Here is a 26263-nt window from a genome sequence, read left to right as displayed (position 1 = left end):
ACGCTGGTTATCTGCTTGGCAGGGAGCCCCTATTGTTCATTCCTGATGTAATGCAAATCACAGCAATGAGAAACACGTAAGTGAAAGGTATTACTCTTATCATCATCATTAGTTGTTGTTGTTATTATTGTTATTATAGTTTCACACTTGAATGCAGAGATAGGACCACTTTAAAAAATATGGCCCGAAGAAAGAAATACGCTGTTCCTGGGAATAAGTCTCTAAAAATAAAAGTAATGAGAGAGGCATAGGCCTGGGGCTGCCTCTACACAGAAGTGTTGATGTAACATTTCCCAGGGGCATCACCAGAACTGCAAACAAACATTTATAGACTTTACTACTTAGGAACTGACCTATGCAAGTGCTTGGCCAGTGGGTGGTTCTCGCCAAAACAATAAATCTCCTCCCTCAGGGTGGAGTCGTAGCACTCAGGACTTGTTTGCTTTTTGGAAACAGAAGGAAATTGGAGTGAGAGGCTCAGAGAGAAATAATGAGAAATTCTCTAAACCATAGACACAGTTTTGCAAAGAATTCCAAGAGCTGTGTAAACCTTGGGAACAAAGTCCTTTCTTTAACCATCAGTGGATGCACCATAGACTGTGTTTTGTCTGTGACACGTGGAGCTGATGCTTCTGTTTAAGTATGTGGAGTTTCCTGCAGAGGCCAAAGAGGTCACCACTGCTTTGGGAAGCTGGACTGGAATGAGCAGCAGACAACAGCAGTCTGCTGTGTTTGAAAGGTATGATTTTTAAATATATGTGTTAACTAAACTCTTGGAATTCTTTCATGCAAAGCTCTCCATCATCAGAGTTTCTCCAGAGGAGGCCAAGTTCTCCAGTCCTATCTGACTTGTGTCCTTACTAACAATGCTGCTACCTGTGTTGTGAGTAACAGTCACTTTTGGCTCTCTGGAGTAGTGGCACCACCAAAACCACTAGTTCTGCAACTAAGTTTAGTCTCTGGAAAAAGCTTCAGCTTAAAGACATTTCTTACCAGAAAGACTCTCAGTGAGTAAAATGACCAAAACCCAGATTTTCTAATGACTCATTCTCTGCCCCAAGTACTAGGTTGTCCTTTCTCTGGAGTGAAATATCTCAGTTTATGTCTATGTTTCAAAGCACTGCAGAGATGTTCCTCCCCACAGGCAGGCTGCAAAGCTTTGAAACAGATGCTCTTCTAGTCGCATGGACCACAACAGCAAGACAGCATCCTCCTTATCAAGGTGTTGACACATCACATCTGGACTCAGTCCCAGACCTCATGGTTCTGCCATCTCTCTTTGCCTCAGAGAAACACACATTGTCTACCCAGTGGCTCTTCTAGTTCCTCCTTCCATAGGACTGAGTGAATGGGGAAGATTTTATCCAGCATTTTCACGCATGGTTGAATTTTGCCCGTAAGGACTTGTTTTTATTCAGCCCATACTTTCATCACACCAAGTATGAAAGACCCAGTAGACTGGGATGCATTGTATGCTTGCTGTATGAAATGGCAAAAGCTGATAAGGTGTTAACCTGTGTGATTTTTGTTGTTGTTGTTACAGACTGCAGTGTTTGTTTTTATTTAAGTTAGATTGGTTCGCTCATTTTGTTGTTTCACTTTCCTTGCTATTTTTAATGGGTATTTTAATGGGTAAAATTAATATATTTTACAATGTAAATTAGTTTCCACTAGTGTTTATTAGATATATCTATGGATAGGGTTTAAATTAAAACACAGCTTCAAATTAGAATTAAGGTGCATTCTAATTTCAACAGATGGCATGGACCTAACTTACTCTTTGTTACATTTGGATATCTGGAACAAATCTCTTTAGTTCACTTCTGTAGCCCACATAGTTCTCTGAAAATTGCTAAGGGCAAATGTTGGTGCAAAGTAATCAATTTTTTTTTTTAAGGGACCTCACTTTGCTCAGATACAGACATGCATTTCTCAGTGAAGTTTCTCACTTTTGTGGCTCAAGAGCACTTATTCAGTCTTGTAATGGCTCCACAAAAACACTAATTAAAAACAAGTTTTCAGCAGAAGTTAGAAAATCCAGAGGGTAGCAGCAGAAGATACTGGTTACAGTGACATAAAATAATTTGAAAGATGCCCTTGCCCCTGCTTCCTGAATGGCCAAATGTCTTTTTTCTTGCAAGTACATTTTGTCCCTGCTCTCTTTTTTTAAAAGATTATTATTAATTAATGCTGCTACACTTGCATTAAGTATTTTGTGGCAGCAAAATATCAGTAATATTAAAGGGGTGATTGTCACAGGTGAGGGAAACCTGCATGTTTCCATGTTTGCATGTAGTTTATATGTTATGAGCAGTGATGATTCTTGTCTCCGTGGAGATTGTGAAACTCATACTCATCTGGATCATCATGCTGAAGGGAATCAGGATGAAGCAGTCTTCCCAAAGAATCTTTGCAGTTTTTCTCAGTAATTGATACGATACCAAGCTATCAGAATTTCCGGGAGGGTTATCCTGGCTTGTCATCCCTAACCGGACCCCATCCTCCACAGAATCAGCTCCCCATTTCACACCACAACCACCAAAACCATGAAGACTCCTTTGTGCTGCCCTGTTCATGGAGAACTGAGTCCTTCCTTGCTGCTTCCCAGCTTTCCCTGCCCCTGCCATCCTTGCCCTTTTGCACAGCCATATCTGCCCGGACAGTTTTTGCTTCACAACACATTCTGCTCCTTTAAAAGCAATTACTGGGGGAATGTTAGTGATGTAAACTTGTTTAAACCTGAGCAGGCAGTTAAGTCAGCTTTGTAATTAATTGCCTCATCACTGCAGTCATTCTCCAGGAATGCTGCACTGCTGGTTCATGATCTGGTAAGAAAGACCCAGATCCCCCGTGGAGATCCCCAAAGTGAATGAAATCATGAAGGTCTGCACTGTTTTGGGCTCTGACGCCCTGAGAGGATGAAGAGGGAAGAGTTATCATTGGCCCACCACCACCCTGTCATGAAGAGGTGAGCAGCAGTACACTATGAGAGCCCCTGGTGAACTTGTGGTTTTGTCCTGGGGCAAGAATTAGTTTCCCCACGATATGACCTCTGCAGATGTCCCCAGGGATGCTGCATCATGACATGACCACTTTCCACCATCTCAAGTGCCACAGAGCACTCCAGGGTTCACACACATCCCAGCAGCAGGGAGGAGAGACCATAAGTAATGAACCCACTAGCAGCACACAAGAGCTGGTGGAAACAGCATAGAACTGAAGAAGATGTCAACAGTGTCCTGTCTAAAGACACATATGGAGGATGTGGAGGTATGGTGGGGGTATCTTCTCCCTCACATACCTGCAGTAAGAACTAATGAAGATTAAGCTGACTGAACCTATAAAACTCCAATTACAATTACCTTATTTCTACTTGCATATAGATGTACCGTGGGTGAGTGTGTTCTGGAGGTGGTTTTACCCACACACTCTCTTGTTGAGGCTGGTTCTCCTGTGCATAGAAAAAAGAAGAGGAGGGAAGAAAGAGAAGAGTCATCTTCTCTTAGAATGACAAGAGAGTGAAGGGAGAAGAGGAAAGAAGGAATCCAGTGAAAAAACATAGGATGGAGGGAGCTTTTCCTACATGGAGAGAGCAGAAAACGATGGAAAGGGGTAAAAAACTGAGAAGTGACCTGGATGTCCTCAAGATCAGGTAATGGCCATCTCTCCAGTCTTTGTACCACTTAGAAGGATGCTGTCCATTAGGGAAGAATAAAGGGCTAAAGAGGAGATAGCTGTTTCAGATAAGAGCTGCGGTTTATATTTGTGGCTTCTTTATAATTGCTAGTCACAGTCCAATTAAATAACTACAGATTGGGGTCTAAATTAAAGGCTTGCTGACTGATGTGGCCAGAATAAACCTCAGTACAGATCCCGTGCAAAGAGTAGTGCAGAATACATAACAACCCTGATCCCTCCATCTGACAGTCACTAAGGCAACCTCAAGATTGATGCTTCTGGTGAAGACACCTTTGCATGGATTTCTGGGCAGAATTTCCACTGCAGGGGAAACTTGTGTGTTTTTGCCAGTTCTCCTACACAGCTGTCAGTTAATACAGAGCCATCAGTTCCCTGTCCCTCTCACACCAGCAAGTGGCTCTTCTGCAGGGGTCTGGGGGAATTCTGGCACGAGGAGGTAGAAAGGGCAATCACCACCTATGGTAAGATACACACCAGCAAACTGTTTACAGTTTTTCTCACTGGGTTGCAGATGACCTAATAGGCTCTTTTCTCATCTCTAATTTCTATGAATCTACAATCCTATTACTTATATTATATCTTGAGGGTTTCTTCAAGAGTAAATGATGTAATTATACCCTGCACCATAACATTTCAGGATCTAGCGTAATAAGACTAAATATGCAATTATGTGGTTAGTAAATGTAACAGTACAAAACTCAAAATCTATATCCATGTACTGTAGCTTCATAAGAAGAATTAGTTTCCTGTTATGTACACAGCAGATGTAATGTAATTATTGCTAACTGAAAAGTATCACCAGACATTCATATGATACCAACAAAAAATACCCCTCCAGCCAATTCTTCATTCAAACATATGAAAATGAGAGAATTCCCATAATTCTGTGTTACGAGTGAGGTCCAGGCATATACATTTAATTCTCTGCATATCAAATCAATACTTCCCAGGCTTATAGATACACAGAACCCATAAAGAATATACATGCATATGCAAAGTGATGGATCAGATTCACCTCTGGTGTTATTCCAGCAACTTCAGCTGAATTACAGGAGGCAGAAAAACTCCATTATGCAACCTGTGTGGATTATGATTGGAAGAAATAAAACTGCCCCCAACATTTATAAAGCATTGTGTCACAAAAAGAAAACAACATGAAAGAAACCATAGCCCTGTGGTTAAGGAGCTAATCCTGGACTAGGGAGATACAGTTTCTACTCAGAGGTGTGGCACGAGTTTCACATATGAAAAAAGACAAATAAAGAATAAAAGAAAAAGAAAAAAAATATGAAAAGAGGAAAAGGAGAAGGAGAAAAGGTAAAGGGAAATGGAAAGGGGAAAGGAAGAAACAGGAAGAAACAAGGAGAGGAGAGGAGAGGAGAGGAGAGGAGAGGAGAGGAGAGGAGAGGAGAGGAGAGGAGAGGAGAGGAGAGGAGAGGAGAGGAGAGGAGAGGAGAGGAGAGGAGAGGAGAGGAGAGGAGAGGAGAGCAGAGGAGAGGAGAGCAGAGGAGAGGAGAGGAGAGGAGAGGAGAGGAGAGGAGAGGAGAGGAGAGGAGAGGAGAGGAGAGGAGAGGAGAGGAGGAGAGGAGAGGAGAGGAGAGGAGAGGAGAGGAGAGGAGAGGAGAGGAGAGGAGAGGAGAGGAGAGGAGAGGAGAGGAGAGGAGAGGAGAGGAGAGGAGAGGAGAGGAGAGGAGAGGAGAGGAGAGGAGAGGAGAGGAGAGGAGAGGAGAGGAGAGGAGAGGAGAGGAGAGGAGAGGAGAGGAGAGGAGAGGAGAGGAGAGGAGAGGAGAGGAGAGGAGAGGAGAGGAGAGGAGAGGAGAGGAGAGGAGAGGAGAGGAGAGGAGAGGAGAGGAGAGGAGAGGAGAGGAGAGGAGAGACCTTTATGATGGACCTTGTCTGCAAGAGGACACCTTACCAGTAAAAAGGGTGGTTTTGAACAGGCTGTATTCACCTCATGCAAATGCCCCTTAGCTTCCACTTAAACCCAAAGGTTAAATGGGCCTAGCTGTACCGGAGGAAAGTGCCTTAACAAAATTATTAATAACTACGGTTAAAAGAATTATTGGAATGGTTATGACAACTCTAGCTTTAGAAACCCTGCGTGGCTTGGGATTCTTCCTTCCCTTAAGTAAGGCGGCTACCTGCTGATAGAGTAGGTAGGGTGGAACCCTCTGGTTAGAGATTTCAGCTGCAAAACCAAGCAGTGAAGAAGGTGGCCCTCTGAGCCACATGTCCCTTTGAATGAGCCCTGCTGCCTCTTGGTGGAGGTTCATCAGGACCTGTATGCCAGGGCTTAAGCAAACATCCATCAGGTTCTCAGCTTCTACTAACACTGGGTTAAATGCAGTAACTATAACTTACATCCCCACATGTATGTTAGACCTAAGCCTAACAGAGTGCAAAATCCTGGTAACCATTCCTCCCCAACACTACACCGTGTCCCAGCAATTCCCATTTGCTGTACACGAGTACATGTTTACAGTAATGTCATAACACTTAACCATGAGTATGAGAGGAGACACTCACAGTGGAAAGTGTCAGCTATGATGGATGCAACAGGAGGAAATTAAACTTGTGTGAATGTTGTGTGTCACATGCAGAGTGGTCCTTTTTCAGACTTTGGCAATTAAATCTACCACTGACTTACTCGGAAGGTCGCCTTTGATTTTGCATTTAGATGATGGACTCAAGAAAACATGCTCATGTTACGAGGTGTTCAGGAGCCTCAGCATTTCCTAAGAATATTATCTTGCTCCTTAGAAGCAATGTGAACCAGCCACTCCAGGCATTAATGTACTAAACTCCATAAGCTTGGAGACCATAACACAGCTCTGAACTTTTTTGCATTTTGCTTTTCGTTTGTAAACTTTCCACTTAGCACAGGAGGATAAAAAACCCATCACTCCTGCCACACAAAGACGGTTCTCCTGGATTTCTTAAAGAACTGCACTGTTCTTTCCTGCCTTATCTACAGTCAGTGATGGCTTCCATTCCATGTAGCTGGGCCATTAAGATAAATGTGCTGTTAGTTGCTTCACTTTGAGCTGAAATAGTTGGTCATATTTCCCCACGCCCCGTGTCTCTGTCATGCTATTGGCACTGGAAGCATTAGCTTTGTAGTCACAATTATATGAGAACTAAGTAAACTGCAGAAATTTGTAAACTGTTGCATTGCTAAATTAAATGCTGTTTTAACTAACAGTTAATAGTGTTTACTGCTGTGTAATAGTAATTTTCATTTTTTACTGTATCTAATGACTTTCTGATGACTCAAATTCTCTGTAGGGATACCAAATCATTACATTAAGGATGAGTGATTTTAGTATGCAATGACTGATCAGTACAATAATATGTAGACTCATGCTTCAGCTAGTAAATTAAATCATTTACACCAGAGTGTTTGTCAACCAGAAGAGTTCTATTACAATGTTGCATTATAATGTAGAGTCTGCTCAAAATAAAATGCACACTATATTAAATTTGTGCTACTTTACGTAGAAAACCCAAAAGGAGCAAGGGTTTGTCATTTAGTAGTGTCATGGAGAAGGACTTGTTTTCACACCAAGTGGATAAACCCAGAAATTTTCTCACTAATTTGGAAAATCTCCACAGGCAATACACAGGTATGAGCCTCCTAGGTGTCATTAGGCATCACTTGAACACTTCATTTAGTACTAATGGGAATTATGTGAGTGAAAATGGCCACAGCCAGAGTTTGTGAACTTTTAGATAAATATACAGGCAAGACAGCATCAGCATCCATGCGATCATTCCCAGCCTTGAAGAATAAAAAGGAAGTTTACCTTGAGATACAACCACCTGACAGGTCTGAGGAAGATGAGTGGTAGAATGCCACAGCTCATCATGATCTTATTTTAAGAGACTAGGTAAATGTTTTGCTTGAATAGAACTTAAAATGCAATTTCTCCCAGCATTTAATAGTTTCCTAATGTAGGCTTTGGTTTGGGCCCAAAAATTATTTGATGTCAAAATGTTCAGAAGAACTAAGAAGATGTTTTAGTGCTTTAGTGTTTAAGGAGCTTGTTTTACTGTTTTGCTTGAGATGCCAAGGGGCCTAATTTCCAGCAGCATGAAATTATCAGAATTTCCATTCATCATAATTTGAACAGGAGGCTCTCAACTATTCAGAAAAAAACAGGCTCCAAAATCTCAAGGTTATATCCCAAATGCAATGCACCGATGTTTAACCATGGGCTCAATTTGACTTTGACTCAGTCAAGCACATGCAAATATATACAATTAATCATAACCCAGTTTCCGCCAATATACAATAGTGCTGACCAGAAAATACCTATAGAGACATAATGTTTCCTTGGATGAAAGTTCCTGGCTGTCTCATGACATATCCTGTGACATATAAGAAAGCCTTGGAGGACAATAGGAGATGCTGCATCATGTTTGCTGAGTTCATCTCCCAGATGTGCCAGCTTTACGGTCAGAAAAGGACTCTGAATTTCTCATAATGGAGAGGGAAACACTTGCTTTATGAACCTATTTAAAACCACATGAATATATTGCTTTTCAGGAACTTAATGACTCATTCAATTTTTACCCTTGGGATATCCAGAGTCACAAAAACAGTGATATTTTGACTTGTGAAGTCTTCATCATAAAAATGCTTTCTGTGCCGCTGCAAAAGAATCAGGTTTCTTCAGCAAGAACAAAAAATTCAAGTTATCATGACTGATTGTCCTGGTTTACAACTTGGCATGCTCTACTGAAAGACACTTAGTAGTCAAGATTGGTAGGAAGTTAGCAGACTTCAGTGATGCCTTAGCACTTAATTCAGTGGGCACCTCCTGCAGAGCATGAGGCTAGAGCTGTAGCTCTACATGACACATCTGAGTATAACAGAGTTGCTCCTCAGCAAGCCCTTCCATATGAGCCATCTTGAGTGAGATTGGCCTCTTGATTTTTTTGTCATTATTGTTTGCCTAAGCATCCTTAGAAAAAAAAGGCACAGTAAATGTTTATGATTTTTTGTTTAAAAAAATAAGAATGTTGAAGTGTCCCTAATAATCTGGAGGCTTGCCAGTTTGTAGGCAGGCACTAAGTGAGGTTTAATTTTTACACAAAAATCAAATATTAGCAAGGGGAACATGAATACATACAAAAACACTGCTCGTCTGGCCAACATCTGGTTTGATGGGGCCATTATTTCAACAACAACTTAAAGGCAGTTTTTTGTTGTTGTTGCTTCCTTCCCAGAGCAGCAGCAAAATAGCACCAGAGATTAAAATTTCCATATCATTCCCACACACACAGCCACGCTGTACAAGTTGCCCATAACTCCTAATACTTTCTTTTGTCTTTTTTGTTTGCTTAAAAAAAACAACTATGTTTAAATAGATGGGAGGGAAAAGTGAGAATAGCAGCTGAAATTCTTACTTTCCAGCACATTCTTGAATGACAAAATATGACAGTGTTTATTACATATATTTAAAGAAAGAGCTAGAATGCAAACCTGAAAACACTTCCTCCATATGTAGGCTGGGAGGTGAGATCAGCCATCTTAAGACACTGTGGATCTTGGTTTCACAAATGCACTCATATCTGGAAGTTCAAGGTGTATCATTGCTGGTGCTGAGCCTATTAACTTCATCTGGAAATGTGTGTCCTTTTTTTTTCCATAACCAGAAGAGAGGTATTCTTCCTGGAATCATTTATGGTGAAGGGCAGATTTAAATGCACATACAACACTTATTGCTGTACATGCCAACATATTTGTGCTTGTTTCCAGAACCTCTTTTCTTTCTCTCAAGATATTTGTGTACATTTTTACATAAAGTGGGAGCCATCACCAGTCCTGTCACTAAACTGAATCTGTGAAAGCTGCACACGCTCAGCTGGATGGTCTGTATCTACCTGGTCTTCCAGCACTGCAAACTTTCAACAGCCATGTTCTCAAAGTGAATCAACTTTGGGAAAGTCACCAACCCACCATCACACAAAGAAAAAACATAAAACCCAAGAATAACCTGGCTTATATATTGTAATCTAGTGACAGAAAGAAGAGCAGTGCTGGAGCACATCTGTATTCAAAATGGGAAATGAGAGATTTATCTCCATCACTGCCCTGACTAATCTGCTTTTCAAATCAATGCCATTTCTTCTGCTTGTAGCACCACCTGTCTTTGTGTTGCTTTTCCTCTATGGCATGGTTTTGACCACTTCTGAGATTTCCCAACACATAAATCAAATCTACTCTTAGACTGGCCCAGAAGCAGTTGCATGGTGTTCATATCCATTTCCTACAGTCAAGTCACTCCACACAACTAATGGACACAAAGGGTGATGAAGGCTGATCTGTCTCACCACAAAAGCTCAGGACTCTAGATTTTGACTGAAGTTCTTACCTTCTATCTCAAACTCTCATCTTGCCCAGAGCAAACCTTTCATCTCACCACAAAGTGACACGGACCGTGTCACACTCTCTATACATGGTGTAGCCTGAACACCAGACCTCTGAAGCAAAGGGTCTCATCTCCCCTGGGCTTGATTCTGTTGTCTGCCTGCAAATGGCTTTCTCCAAAACAGGCAGAATTATGGCTCCAACACTACTTTTGGGCAGGGAGAAAGAGCCAAAATGGAACTGCAGAGCTCTTCTGGTCCATTGGGTTGAGGCTGTAAATGGCTTTCCTTCTGGTGGTGTTGCTGTATCTCCAACTGGCAATAGTCTCAGGTTTCGGAGAGAGCTGTCAGGTATGTGTTTGTAAGGAGGGGCTTGCATGGGGCAGAGGGTGGGAAAGCAGGGATGTGCTTCTGTGAAGGCACAGGAGAAAAAAATGTGTTCTTCCCACCCCAACTAGACCAAACCCTGGAGTCAGCTGGGAAGACAAAACCAAAGCACTATATGCCCGGTCACTTTGACCGGAAAAGGTTAGTGCAGCAGCCAGGCTGAAGCTCAGAAATGAGCTTAGTGGCTGTCTCTGCAGGCCTGGGTAAGGCTTTTTGCTGCAGGGGAGTCTTCTTTCAGGCTTTCCTTGCGCAAATAAACTGCTAACACAAGAGGCCCAGAACATGCCTGGGGAACAGCTTTTCTTCAGCTGCCTTCATAGAGCTTGCTACCCTTCCCTCTCTGTGCTTTCAGCAGGCTGTCTCTCTGCTTATAGCCACCTTGGCAGCTCTGTCAGCGGACAGCTCTGTTTTCTGTATGTCCCAGGTGATAATTATTTGGTTATTTCTCATCCCTGATTGACACAAGTCCTATTCCACAGCCCGACACAGAGCTTGTTTTCATCACTTTGAGACTTTCTCAAGATGCCATTAGTGGGCAACATGACACGATGTGAGGTACATCATACAGCAATACCATAAGCACAAGGGCAGGGCCAGATCCGCAGCTCCATTTCTGCAGTTTCACACCACAGGAACTCTGTTGAAATTTATCTTGTCACACATGAGGCCAGAGTTGCATATTCAGCCCACAGCATGGTCATGACACAGCACAATGGAAGAGCATTCATTTTGATTGCTTGAGAGCACTTGTGCCATACGACTGTATTTATGTTCTGTGAACAAGTAAATATAAGGTAGAAACACATGCACAAAGAGGAAAGGAGTTGAGGTTTCTATGGAAACTCAGAATTCCTGACTTGTAGAGTAAAAATGAACTATATCCCTTCTTAATGGAGTTGTGGGGACAAAGAAATGTTGATTTTTATTTTTTTTTTTTACTTTATTAAGTGTGAACACTTTCGGTGATCTTTCTTCACTCTCTCTCACATGCACATTTATGCATTTTTTTACATTATGTACATTTTATATACAGTGTGCATTGTGTAGCTTTCCTAACTCCCAATAATATTAAAAAGAATTACTCACATAAGTCTCCCATTCATTGTTGGGACACAAACCTCAGAGAGTGTGAAAGCACTGCATTGAAGTAATTTTTCTCCATACTGCTACGTATATAGGACACTCACATCCAGATTAAATGGCATGCATAAACCTAAGGACCCGCTGTTGCTGGAGATAATGCATCATTAATGCACTTTTCTTTCTGTCATAAGCAACACTGAGGCAGAAAGTTCTGAACAAAATGTGTTTGTATTTCACAGAATAACATCTCCACGCCAGGAAGATGGAAGAAGCACCAGTACTTTAAAACTTTCCATGCTAAAACTGACAATGACTGCCTGTAGATTACAACCTTTGTCTCTGATTGTGCTAAGTAGAAGTGTGACTGATCAGATCTTGGATGGAAGACCTCCAAGGAAAGCTTCAGTACAGCAGAACAAGGTATCAGTGGCTTGTTCATCCCTAATACTTAATACTGAACCAGTACTCCAGCTGTGACCCAGTAGTGCTAGTGCAGATGATAGTTTACAAAAGAAAAAGCAAATCACAGATCCAACCCATTTTGAGGAGAAATAGTAATACATTGCCTCCATTTTTGCAGTTTGGTCTCTGTTGCATTGCTATGTGTACATCACAGAATCAGAGTATGCAAAGCTTGTTAGTAGCTGCAAGGCAGTGACAATTAAGGAACATACTTAGGGACGCCACTGTTTCAGCCCTCTAATGACCGTCAGATAAAACAATTAAAATGAAGAAATGGGAGGATTTTGGTGCACTGGAGTTGAGAAGGATAAAATTCTTCCCAGTAAAGTTACAGATATGGTTCCATTTTCATAATAAGGCAGGATGTTAGCCTTTTTCCAACCCCAAATGGTTTATTTCAGCAACGAGCTTCCATCATACCATCTGCTGAGTACCTTCGGGATCTGACAGCATGGAAGGATCATTAAAAATGTAAGAAGTTGCTGTTTACATTAATAAAAACACAGGTTCAAAAATTAAGTTGAAAAAGCAACAACATTGTAAACAAGCCTTTAAATGAAAGCCATTTCCTCTTGTAGTGAAAGGCATGGTTTATTTTCATCTGTTAGATTGTGACTACACCGGATCTGGCTTCTGCTTCTAATGGAGTTTGCAGTCACAGAAATGAAGTGTGCATTGTACATGGGACTGTCTGCTCTTTCACCTGGACAGAAATAAAAATACAACTCTCCTGCTAACTGCAAGGCAACCCCTACACCATTACTTCCAGCATTCTTATAATGAGGGTTGGGTGCAATTGAAGCCTATAATAAGACCGTACTGTTCCTCTTTTAAAGGCTGACCTGCAGTTCTGGTTTACAAACCAAATGACTGTAGTCAGGCATATTAGTGCCTTCACCTTTTTATTACATTACATACATGAAAACAATTAAGGCTGGGATTCTTTCCAATGTATTATCATTTTCTGTTCCCTCTGGCCTTTTTCCATCCATTTCAAAGAACGTACAGAGCATCCACTGAACATTCTCTCATGTTTTATTTTTTTGTTTCTTTTCTTCTTAACAACTGTCATGCTTTCAAGACCAGCCAACTACAGAGTATCATGCAACAGCAGTAGCTGACAGCAGCAGCAGCAGCAAAAACAACAACAAAAAGTTTGGGGGTTTAAAACTCCTCATAAAATTAAAACTGAGATTTAAATTCTCCCTCATATTTTATTGTCTTTTCTTTTCTTTTTCCTGTGGTAAATGGTAATTAGAGTCAATAATCTTTTGCTGAGAGAGCACCTTGTCCTCACAGTGTTTATATCATCATCATCAAAGATCTGCCTTAAGGCCCTGGCGTGTTAATAATTTAAGGTGTGCACAGCCTAGTTATAGCAGGAAGCCTAGTTATTGAGTTTGTAAACCAGCTGATGATTTATGGGAACACCTTGCATGAGTCATGCTCATTAAATAAAATACTTCAGTTTAATAAGGAACATGGGGTAAACAGTTCTTCCCGTTACAGGGTGACTGTGCAATTGGAAATTGCTGAGTTTTGTCACCAGCTTTGCCACTATTGTTTTGTCTTTATTGTAACGTCAGGGTCAGCTTGTCTGTATGCATGTGCATGTGCAGGCACATTACCCCTTGAAGTACAGATAGAAAGTCTTTCACCAGTGCTTTTTTTTTTTCTCCCAACCTCTCTGTCTCTCCCTCTCTCTCCATACAGCTGTTTCATAAGTTACCCTCTGATAATGAAAATGTTAAATCTGTCTTTAAAAGGCTACTAATTAAGAAAACAGAAATGTTCACAGAAATAAAATTGCAAGGGGGAAAAAAAAAATCAATATATGGTTGTTAAATGCAGCTTGCATTTGAGAGCCATAACCATATTTTACTTTTAAACACTAGCGTTAACTCTGACTCATTAGAAATTCCTTGGGAAATTGAGGCAGTAAAAGTCCTACACATTGGTTTTTTCTGTTTTACCAAAAGGAGGGATGCTTTGCCCATTGCTTTAGAACTCCACTGTATCTCTGAGAGATTCCAGTAAGATAAGGTAAAGTGTCAGCATCTACCATTGGAAAGCAAACATGCAGGCAATAACATCCTCTGCATCATCTGTTTCTTACTGTCTGCATAGTCCAGCTTTTCGGTTACTGGGATGTGGCTCCTCAAGGGCACTGAAATTCTCCCTTTCACATTGAAACCAGTGGCCCTTGAGCACTGGGAGTGGAAGGAGCTGGTGCATCCATGGCTGGAGGCTTCATTAGGCTAGGGAATGCCCTGGGACAATATTACCATTGTCTTCTCTGGGGTGAAGATGGGGCTTGTGGAGTTACAATATTTCTATTATAAGGGGGAACAAGAGGAGAATAAGGAGAGGAATAAGGGGAGAAACAAATTGAGTAATAACATAGAAACAGTACATATCCTTTTTTGCTTGACAGATTTCAGTTTTATCATCCCAAACCAAAGGCAACCCATCTGGATTTAGTTAAAATTATAAAGAAACAATAAAAATATTTTTCTTATAAAAAACAGCCAACTTTCCAGCAGCCAAGTATTAGCAAACATGCTATATTTTTTGTACTGTAATGTTTTACTCTTTATGGTTCTTTCTATATGTACTTTCTGTATTCTCTTCATCAGGGTGACACAGCTTATGTTGAATTTTATGACTAGTAAGTCATCATTAGACTATGGTCATCATTGATAAATTTGTTAGAGAATATTGGGCCAGACCCACTTTTGGAGTAACTCATACAACTGAGTGATCCAACTGCCAATTTGTACATGATGATTTGAGCCTTCCCTTTTTGCCAGGGAAAATCAAGCATGACATAACAGGGTATTTGTACCACTTGGGCCATCTCTTTGAGGCATCTAAATGCTTTCCATTGCTCTAATATTTGCATTTTGCAATCCTTTGTTTTACACTTGTGCCAGCATCAAGGAGTACTGTGACCTTATTTTGCAGAAGACAGGAGAGAAAACTTCTGGTAAGACCAACAAACAAAATTAGGCACCCCAAAGGTGAGGGTTTGGGGACTTTCTCCTGACCAATACAAGGCAGACGGGGAGGTGGAGCCCCTCAAAGATGGCACGGACACTGGTGGCCTAGTTTTGCAGATAATCAGATCATCTAGCAGAAAGGCCTTTGCTGCCACACTGCAAAGGATGAAACCCCATGACCCTGCTCCAAGGTTTTCTCCCAGTGCCTTGAAGGACAGGAACAGCAACAATTAGGGGAGCAGAGAAGGTGAAGTCTCAGCCTCCATTCATCTCTTTTCCCACTCTCTGCCCCAAAACAGTCACTCCCAGTCATCCTTCATAGCAGCACACTGAGCTAGTCAGACCCTCAGGGACCCAAGTTGTTCCTCCAAGAATATGTGTTGGCTGGGCAATCAGAAACCAATTTCTTGGTATTTAAGGACCTTAATCACCCAAACCAAAGTTTTTTTCTGCACAGGAGGCTCAAGTAGTATTACTCAGTCTCTCCCCAGAGGCTGCTGGTTGTGGAGCTGCAGGTGCCTGAAGTGAGTTGTGCAGCACCTCAGCTGAGTCCCTGGAGGCTACTTTGAAGCCTCTTGCTCCTGCAGAGTTCTGTCTTGCATGCACTGAGGTGTCTGACCTGCAGCAGCTGTACTAAATGCATCCTTGGGTGCTTTCAGATGTCACTTCTCTCAAAGAGAACTCAGGTGGCACATGAGTGAGATGTTTGAGAAGAATGTAAATTTCTCAAGTAGCAGGAGTCAGGAACATCCTCCTCACCAAAAATGTCCGAGTCACTGACTCAGAGGCACATGAGGAGCTTGGGGCAGAGCAGAGAGAAAAAATCAGATTCTTCAGGCAAAGAATAAATGCCCTAATTCATAAACTTGTTTTCTAAAGGGGGGAAATCTTTACAATCTCTCAACCATGACACTCCTTACTCATAGAAGCTATAGCAAATGTGATGTGAGAAGGAATGACATTGGTCTGAGGGAGGAGCATCCTTTCTACAATCCAGTCACTGAACATAACTGCTTTCTACTTTTTTACTTTGTCCCTTCGGTTTTATGCAGTATAGGTTGTGGTTGCCTTTTTATAACCACACAGAAGGCAGAAAACAAAATACATTTCCTTCTTACCTTTATACTGTGCTTAGTGGAGAATTAAGCACAATCAAACTGTGCAGATGGGGAAGAGAATACAATCTCTGGAAGTTCACTGGAGAAGGAGATGGTCACTCCAGTGGAGGTGAAGTTGATGCAATTCTTGCCCCCATTAAGCTATTCTTCACTTTATCCTCCATAATGCTGAGGCTCAACACCAAACCTTAGCCATAAATATTTTGAACACCAAGAGATATTTAGATTTTCTATTGCAAATGTCAGGGCTCCACTTCCCTCTTTTTGGTTGGAATCAATGGCAAAAAGTTTGGATGACCTAATTACCAACACTGGCCAAAAAAGAGTAGTAATCTGAACTGTCTCCCTCCCATAACGTTAATCCCAGCTGCTGTGGCTCCTGACCCCTATAATGTAATAAAAAGTTATCTCCAACCCTGCCCCATACCAGGAGATAGGAGGCATTATTAATTCCTGGTCTCTCTACTGAGTGACACACTCTTACTGCCTTGTGCCCAGAATAAACAAATTGTTAGCAAAAGAGTACCAGATTCAACCATTTTCATCCTTCTACTTGGAACTGGTAAAGAACAGCAGAGGAACCCATTCCCAGGTTGCACTAAAGAGGATTACTTCCACTACTGGAGGCCAGCAAATGCCTTTAGCCAATTTGATTTGCTACAGAAAAGCCACATCACTGCTTCTTCTCCTAAAGGTAGATATAGTATGTGGACAAGTGGCTTCCTTTGGAGATCAGCAGTCTAGTGATTATGACTTTGCATTGGAGTAATACTTAGAGACTAGATTCCTGCTGTTCTAATCTATATAGCAAACATACAGGATTTTCAGCCTAGGTATAGAACTGTGATGTTTCAGGTCTTGGAGGTTTCAGATGAGCTTGAACGATTTTGGATGATCCTTTGAACTGAGGTCCAAAATAGTCGTAAGAGATAGAAAAAGAAACAAGCACGAGTACAGAACTGAAAACATAAGAAGAGGAAAAGCTGGATTAAGGCATTAATTTATGAAGCATCTATTGAATGAAAAAAGAATTTGGCAGGATCTGAGCAGATTGTAGATTACATAATGGAAAGATACCAAAGCAAGGCAGTCTCTCCTATCCATTCACAGGCAAGTCAACATACCTAAGCAAATTCATCCTCTAATTGGCTTCAGTTAAGTGCTCTATTCAGGACATCTTTGGGATAATTCAGAGTGCCACTAGGATGCCTGGTGAGTAAAAAGCTTCTGGGAATTAAGCCAAAGAGTCACAGAAGCATCCTTAATGAAACATCTGAAGAGTAACAAAGAATGTGGTACAACCTCACCTGCTTTGGTAGACTGTTTGTCAGCAAGGCACAATCGGATGGCAGTCCAATTGAACACTGAGAAGGAAAAAAAAAAAAAAAAGAAAGAAGGAAAAAACAAAAACAAAACCAAAAAACCCCAAAAAAAATAACAACAACAACAACAAAAAAAACCCGAAAGAACCTTCTGATGAAACTCCTGGATTCATTCATATGGGCAGACATAAACTATGGTTACAATGAGTGAATCCATAAAACACTAGAAATCATATTAAGGACAACACCACTTATCATAGTCTGTGCAAATCTGTCCAGAATATTGCAAAATGAGCTCATGCTCAAATATAAAGGGAGGAAGGAATTTCAAAAGACTAATGTGAAGCAAATGTTAGCCCTGCATTTCCTCATGTCCTGTCTGAACCAAAGTCAACTTGCATCTGTGCTGGGGCAAACTCAGAACTTGACCCAACCTGAGTGGGTTTTGAAAGCTTGGCTCCAGATGAACAGTCAGCAGACAGGGTCTAGGTACCTCCAGATAAAAATCTTTTCTTGGCTAACAGAAGATAAAGACACCAAATAGCATGTCATCCTAAAACATTCAGAAATCTTAGTCACAGCCTTCAGTGTTCAGCTGAGGCATAAAAACAGAGCGAGAGAGGAGAGGTTCCTTTGCAGATAGCAGTGAGCCCACCAGAGATAAGATAACTGAGTGAGTGATTCTGCAATAATGAAAGCAACATGCAACAGGATCAATGAAACAACAAGATATTCCTGAAAAATCTCAGTACATGAAATTTCAGTACATGACTGATGGATACCTGATGGATGATAGTTAAACCAGAAAGGTCACCCAGTAAGCTGCCTCTTTTTTGCTGTTTTGGATGTTTTGACAAGGTGTTGCACAGCACATAGCAATAGAGTAACAAATTATAAGTTCTAGTTTGTTCCAGGTGCATTTCCAGTTATGTTAGAAATAAGTAGCATAGATTATAAGTGGTTCATCTGACTAATTCTCTTTAATTTATTGGTCAGGAGCACCATGCCAAGACTACACTATGCAGAATCAAACAGCCTGGCAGATGTCAAATGATAAAGAATTTGATAACAGAAAGCCTTGGTTGATTAAAAAGTTTGATATTTGTCATCGTTCAAATATCATAACACACCTCACAACACTTTATTAGACTCACCAGTTTGGGGCAAGTAGGCAGAAGGCAAACCACAATCCTGCCAACCTCTTGAGCAAATACAATTAATCCTGAGGTATAGTTACAGAAGAAGGTTATGCCAGGACAAGAGCAACATCCAAAGTTGCCAAATCGCTGCTATCTAAATAGGTGAGATTTCAGTGAGTAAGTATTTGGGAACCTGACATACTTCTGACTAATGTATCTGTGCCAAAGTCAAATATGAGCAGCCTGCTTTACAGGAAGGCCTGCAGGAGGACCTGGAGCTGCCGGCTGTACCTTGAGGACATCCAAAAGCAATTGGCATGGCTCCTGCTTTGGCAGAAGTGACACATGCCCACCCTGCTACTGATGACAGGACACAAAATGCAAAGGCTCCACAGATGCCAGGTGCTGCTGAACAGATGCTGGAGATGAGCAGTGGAGCAGATGATGGGAAGTCCCAGAGGTGGTCAGGACTTGGTTGCTAACCCAAGCTCTGGAAAGCTGAACAGTCTCTTGGCATCAGGGGGTTTCTGGCCTTCTCCCCCACTCCCTCCCCACATGCACAATATTCATGCTCAAATTCATTTTAGCGTGTGTTTTGGGGGAAGTGGGAAGAGGTTTCTGCTATTTTGTCATGTTTGCTTTTAATTTTTTTCCTCTTTTCAAAGGTATGGTTTAACAGCAGTCAATAGGCCCCTGACCTTGACATAGTCCTCCACTCCTGGGCCCAGTGCAGGAGCTCAGGGCACTATCTCAACAGAGGTCCTCTCTGTCAAAGATATAGAGTAGCATCCTCTAAAGGCTGGTGAAAGGCATCAGCATGGGTGTCAAAAGTGACGGTGCAATGGTCCAAGGCTTGAAAAAGAACTTGCATAATTCCTGGACAAAAGGTACAGCAACAGCTGCCAGGCAAAAAACAGCCAGAGAATCTAGCTCTCAATTACTATTTTAAGGATCTCCCTTGCAATATGACATATAATATAACAAAAATCAAACTGTAAGTTTTTTAGAAAAAGCACCCTGAGAAAGAAACCTAGACAGCCCCTTGGATCTGCCCCCCCCCCATTAAACAAGTACATTAAACACAGATCAGGGACAGTGCTCTTACTATGGGCCACATCATGGACACACAGGCTGTATGACCACACCCACAAACAAACCAAATGCACTGTAAATAACCTTCAGTGGTCTTCATAGAGATTTCTGAAGGACTGAGATGATCAGGGAAGGAAAAGTGGACAGGGATATGGTTAGCCCAGAGTCCTCCAGAAGAGTGGCCACAAAGCATCACTGTGGGGGAAGAAGAAGCTTTTTGAGGTACCCAGCTGGGGACCACAACCGAAACCTGACACAACATGCAGAGTGGACTGCATGGGGGTTGCCCCTGCTGCCATCAGAGCACAGTATGCAAAAAGAAATTAAAATAGAATGTCATGTGCTTAACAGAGGCCTTTCAAACCCAGTAGGTGCAGGGCAGGTGCTTGGGAGGTGGGTGCCCTTGCTGCCATACCTTAGCAGTTAGGAACATTTGAGCCTGCTAGATTAAAAACTAACATGTGGTATTTGTGCTGAGGTCAGACTCCTAGTTGCAATGCAGATATACTCTGGCTCAGACTGGGGAAATAATTGACATGGGAACAATAATGAGAAAATCAATTGCTAAGTCAGATATCATTGACTGCAATGAAAATTTTGCACATGAAGGATTTGCAGGATAAAGACCCAGGTTTTCTTTTAGGCTAGATGAGCTGGTAGAGATGCAAGAAAAGATGATGCAATTAATATTGCTGTCCTTGTTCCCCTACATTTACAGCTGGAATTCAAAAAGAGTATGTCCTGCTGGCTTCCCAGAGTGATTCTTCAGCCAAAGTTTAAGGCTGCAATTCTGTAAATGTTCAAAGATGTGTGTGATTAGGACCTTGTGAGACTGGAACATTGCAGTGATGGTCTGGGCCCTTGCATAGTTACATTAAATTTAAAATTAGAGCTAATGTATTGGCAAAAATAAAGCTGTCACCCTGAATATCTCTGCATGTATGTGGGACACTTCACCCACTGTTCTTGTGCTATTATTTACAGCAGTTTGCAGCTGTACTCAAAGCCTTTAATCAGTGCTCCATTAATTCAGGCAGGGCCCAAAGTGTAAAAAAAGCCACCCTTTCCCCAGAATGAATCCTATCTGAGAACACTTAATGCCATCATGAACCATTCACTCTGTTTTGCATGATGTTATCTTCATCTTCTGTCAACAGCATCTACTGAAAGATCGATAGTAATCTTAAAGAAATGTTTATTATTGTCTTGCCTCTCACACCTGCCCCATCCTACCTCTGCTCTTTGTCTCAGAGGCAGTAAAAGCACAAAAAACTACAGCAGAGGCATGCCTTCATCTTGCAGTGTTGTATTTTTTGTTGCAGGATTACAGTGCTAATTAAAGACCATGTGTACATCACCACCACTATTTCCTGACTTGGAAGTGTAGGGCATTTCTCCACCAGGAGCTCTCTCTAGAAATACATCCATAGGTACTTGTGCATGCTTGATAGAGACGTAACACAAAAAAAATGCCAGGCATGGGTTTAGCCTGGATATATTTGTGAGTATGAAATACCAGGATTAAATTCTTCCTCATGAAATGAAAGACAAGGGGAAAAGAAAAATAATTCAGGTGTGAAGGTGGCAAGCAGGTGCAGGGGTGGGTGCATGTTTGGGTTCTCAGACCATTTTAGCAACAAACCTGGCAGAAGCTCCCCCCTTTTCCTTCCCTGCATTTCCCTCTTAAGAGAGCCCTTAAGATGCTGCCGGGTCGGCAACATGTCGCGACAGGGACTGCCTCCCCCAACCGCCCCCCCCCCCCAAGGCCACCACCGGTGGCAGCAGAGAACAAAGCAGGGCCGGGTGGTTTTCCCCTCCCTTGGCGAGGGGGGGGGGGGGGGGGGTTGGTGGTGGTGGTGGTACTGACGTCACCTTATCACCAGTATATTTTTTTAATTAGGTGGCAGCTAAATGAAGAGTGATGGAGAACATTGTGAGTATAATTATCCATTGTGCTGCAGAGAGCCGCCTATAGATATTTTCGTTCCCTCCTCCTCTCTGAAAACTACCAAGAACCTGGGGAATTTGAATAATCTTCCGCTCCCTGTGCGTGGATGGAGCCTGTCATACCCTGTGCGAGGGCTACTGACAAACACAAAGGAGCAACAATAACTGCACACCACTTACAGCACTGCTCGACTTATTCATTCATCGTAACGCAATAATTTTAGATGGTCGTTGAAGAGAAGCATATGTTTTAGGCAGACATCAAAAGAACAACCAGGCATTTGGATAAGACAACTAAAACTCAGTTTTAAAGTTTCAGATCTAATCCCGGGTAAAGACCAAACAAAGAGTCAGAGAGCAGAAATTACGTTATTTAAACTGACACCACCTAAATCAGCTCCTTTCTTCTGCGATCTCACACAAACACAGCGCGTCCACCGCATCCAGCCAGCTTCATTACTATTTATATTACCATACACTGGCTGTGTGCAGTCAATTCATAATTGTCCAGTTTTTCTAATTAATCACAAAAGATTTTTGTTTTGCCTACAGCTAGTTCTGGGGTGACTCACAATGGCAAGCCAAAGCTCATACATCAAACGCAGACCCTCTTTACTCCAGCCTTCAGCTGGAGGAGGCTGCTGGGTGGCTCAGGGGGCATGCGCAGCCCCGGGCAAGAGAGGAGCCCTGCGCTCTGTCCTCTACCGTGTGACTTGTTATTTTTATCTGATGCTTGCATTCTCAGCCCAAACCCAGCCCAGAGATTTCTGGCAAGATTTCTTAATTCAGAGGGTTTGATTTCCCCCTTTCTCTCTGTCTCATACGTGTGCCCGTGCTCCCCTCGCCTGCTCTAGCAAGCTGTTGGAGAGCTGAGCAGATTCAAAGGAGGCAAGCTGGAATCAAATATTGCATAAACTTCTATGCTATCAATATTTTCTTAATGAGCTCATCTTAACCAGAGGATGCTAGCAGAGAGGCTGAGCCAGCTGCTGGATCTTTCCAACTCTGAGAGCAACAAGGCTGGTTGGTGACATTTGAGGTAGGCCAGGTTGTTCATGCCTCCTCCACTTACACCAGAAAAAGCAGCTACTCGGATGAGTAAATTGTTTTAGCTGTAAGGCAGTTACTTGTGGAAGTCACAGCTTTCCAACCTGAGCCAAAGGACAGTGGTTTGACCTCTCTTTCTTGTGCTGCCACAGGTTTAGACATACAGAAGCTATTCCATGAACAAAGAAATGGGGTGATTTGGCTGATAACAGCATGACAGTATGTTCTCCACACATATTTTTTTTAAATGCAATTCTTATTTAAAAAAAAAAAAAAACCAACTTTTTTTTTAAATCACTGATGAAGTTTGTAATACTGAAAGTCATTCCAGTTAAGATCAGCTGGATTTACGTACAGAGCAGAAAGTAATAGATCCACGCTGCTTCTAAAGTGCCTTCCAACTGAAGACTACAAATGTTGTTAATTATGTGGAAGCTTTCTGGTAAGATGCATCTATTGATGCAGTCTCCCTTGATCACATTCTGCCCACTGCTGGGTTTTTAAGGGGTAAGCACAGTAGCATGAGAGGAGCATTTTATTAATAAACCCCATGCAGAACCCTGTGCTCAGCCTGGACATTTTGGAGTGAAAATAGCTGTGAAGCCAAAGCTGATTTCTATCCAAGGAAGTACAGACAAACGAATAGGTACTAAGAGGAAAACGGGTTTTTAATAGCATGGAAGAGAAAAATGTGCTTTCATATGTGATGGCATAGAGGAAAGGGTAAATCAGATTCATTGCAAGAGATTTTAGCTGGAGATGTTTGGGTAAAATACATTACATTTAGAAAGGCTGAAAAATCATGAATTACCAAAAAAATGATGTTTTACTAAAATTCTATCATATACTATTTATCTGGCAGAAGACCCCTTTCACTGCAGACAAAGGCATTGGAAGAGGGGAGAGAGAAGACTCCTTTTCTCACGTCATCTGGAGGATAAACTAACGTAAGATTTCGGAATGTACAGCCATACCTCCCAGAGTGGCCTACTTGAAGATATTCTGGTCTCTTTGACTGGGAACTTAGAATATCCCCAGTAATCTTCTGTCATTTTTAAAGTCATCCAGAAACAAAGTACTCCATAGAAACTCCCACAGAACCAGAGTAAGGTTTACACCTCTGTAGATAAGATAATCTGTCAAAAGAGCAATTCAAAAGATAACCCATGAGAAAAATTTTGAGAGGTTAAGCCAAACTCTTTTATTCCCAGTGCCAAACCCTAGTTTCCCACTGCAGCATCTCTTGCTGCATTTGAACATGCACAGACACTGCATGTGACAGGAATGCATCCCTCAGCTCATCACAGAGGGCAGGTACTCTCCTCTGATGCCAGGAATGACCTTTCAGGAGCCATTGCAAGCCCTGACAGTGCACTTAGCTTTCCCCTTTCCCACTCACTGTCCCATGTGTTAATGATAGCAGAGTCTCCCCTCCTTGTTGCCAGCCCCTAACTAGGACCCACCACTGCTGTGGCATGTGGGCCACTATCATCGGTGACACCACCTGGTTCTGCTGAAACCCTGGCAGTAGCAGGGATATAGCTCCCGTGCTTCCTTCTGGCTCCTTTCAGACACAGGGAACCAGATCCAAAGCTCGTTGAGCCCAGGGGAATATTTTTCAATCCACTCCAGCAAGCAGGCAAGGCTCCTGTGGTCCATTGCCACCTTGCTGTAAAGACAGTAATTTTGCTGGGACAAACTGCTTATTACCCAGCTGCAAGCTTAATAATAACCATGGGCTGTGAATCCTCCTAAGGAACTGAGGACCCGAATTAAGTATTATTAATACCAACAATATTGTGCTAGCACAGGAAAAACTACTGCATTAATAATAATGAACAGCAGTGTAAATATAACGTAAGTAGTGTACCTGGCTTCTGAGGACTGTGAAGCTAAAGGATGATTTCCTCTCAGGGTACTGATAAACAACTTAGTCATACTGAGTTTACAGTTTTAGTAATAATTGGCTTGAAGGGAAAAAAAAAAGATACATAAAGCGCAGTCACAGGTTAACTACAATATAATTACAGGGTGTAGCTTCAGCCCTTCTGCTGGTGTGGAAGGTACAGTTTTTATCTGATCAGCCTCCGTGTGTAATTCCCTTCTAGGTTTGGGGCTAAGCATTGCTGTGCTGGTTTTGAAAAATGACTAAGCGGATATAGAGAGATTGCAACCTGCCCCAGGTCACAATGAATGGGCAACAGGCTCAGGAGAGGAATCTCCAGCCATGGGTACATGATCACAGGGCAAAAAGTAGTGGCAGTGGCTGCATGACCACCAGGTCACCTGGCTCCTCACATTACCTAGACAGAGTTTTGGAGCTAAGCCTGGTGATGCTGCCCAGTGTTGCTCTGGAAGTGCCCAGGATCTTCTGGTATGGTGGCCCTGACCATCAGCAATGATGGTTCCTGTTGCCTTGTCAGGGCCAGGACAGGGTGTCTCCAGACAGCTTAGGAAATCCTTATGCCTGGTCATAGAGTCATTTGGGTTGGAAAAATCTTTGGATCATCAAGTTCAACATTAACTTAGCAGTCTGCCCTGTCCACCACTAAACCGGGTCCTAAGCACTACATCTACACATCTTTTAAATACCACCAGGGATGGTGACCTTGAGCATCCTCTTCCAATGCTGGCCAACCTCTTTCAGTGAAGAAATTTTCCCTAGCATCCAATCTAAACCTCCCCTGGCACAACTTGAGGCCATTTCCTTTTGTCCTATAGCTTGTGACTGGGGAGAGCAGACCAACAGACCAAAACACTCCGCCTACATCCCCCCAAAACAGCAAATCATTGGTCACTCCACATGACTGAAAAAGGGAGCTCCAAAAAAGGCTCACTTATTAATAGCTTCAACAGGCAAAATTGAAAACTGAGAGCAGCATCAGGGACCAGTGGTGACTTGAGTGATGCCCTCTGGGGAAAGGATAGAAACCCACCTTCTGTTGTTGTTGCTTCTTGAATTTTCACACAGATACTTTTCTGTTTTCAATGGAAAACTGATCTTGAAATCAGCCACCAGGAAGGGGAGGAAGGATGGATGCTATTTGCATTTTTCAGAACTAAGAGAAATTTGTTTAGCTTCCACAAGGGCCATTCTAAAGTGGGGGGAAAGGTTAACTCTTGATTTTTCTTTTTTTTTTAATATGTCAGTCCACACATTATAGATAGAACAAGTCAGGTCACTTTTAATGTGTGATTAGATGCAGAGACATACAGAAGGATAACTTTCCTTACTGTGCTCTCCACAAAATCTCAACCAACTTATCCAGCTTCTCATGGCCTGCTGCATGTGACAGTAGATACTGAGCTCTGGCAAATGAAATATCTTATCATGCTCCACTTCCATGAGTTCATCCCATGAGTTAACTCAAGGCATTGAGCAAGAAAACTAAACCTTTCCTCTTTACACAACTAATGCATCTGTTTCTCCTTGGGGAAAACAGAAACATTACAAAGGTATGTGTTACAGTTCTTCTCCCATCAACCCCCAAACCTCTGTGCCAAGAGAGGTCTCTCTGTCCCTCACCACTGGTGCCTCATGCTGGCTGCAAGGCAGTTGGAATAATTCTCAGCTTCATTTGCCAAGGGGCTGAAAG

This window comes from Heliangelus exortis, chromosome 2 (assembly GCF_036169615.1).
Source record: "Heliangelus exortis chromosome 2, bHelExo1.hap1, whole genome shotgun sequence".
NCBI classification, from domain to species: domain Eukaryota; kingdom Metazoa; phylum Chordata; class Aves; order Apodiformes; family Trochilidae; genus Heliangelus; species Heliangelus exortis.
This window is presented reverse-complemented; position numbering follows the sequence as displayed.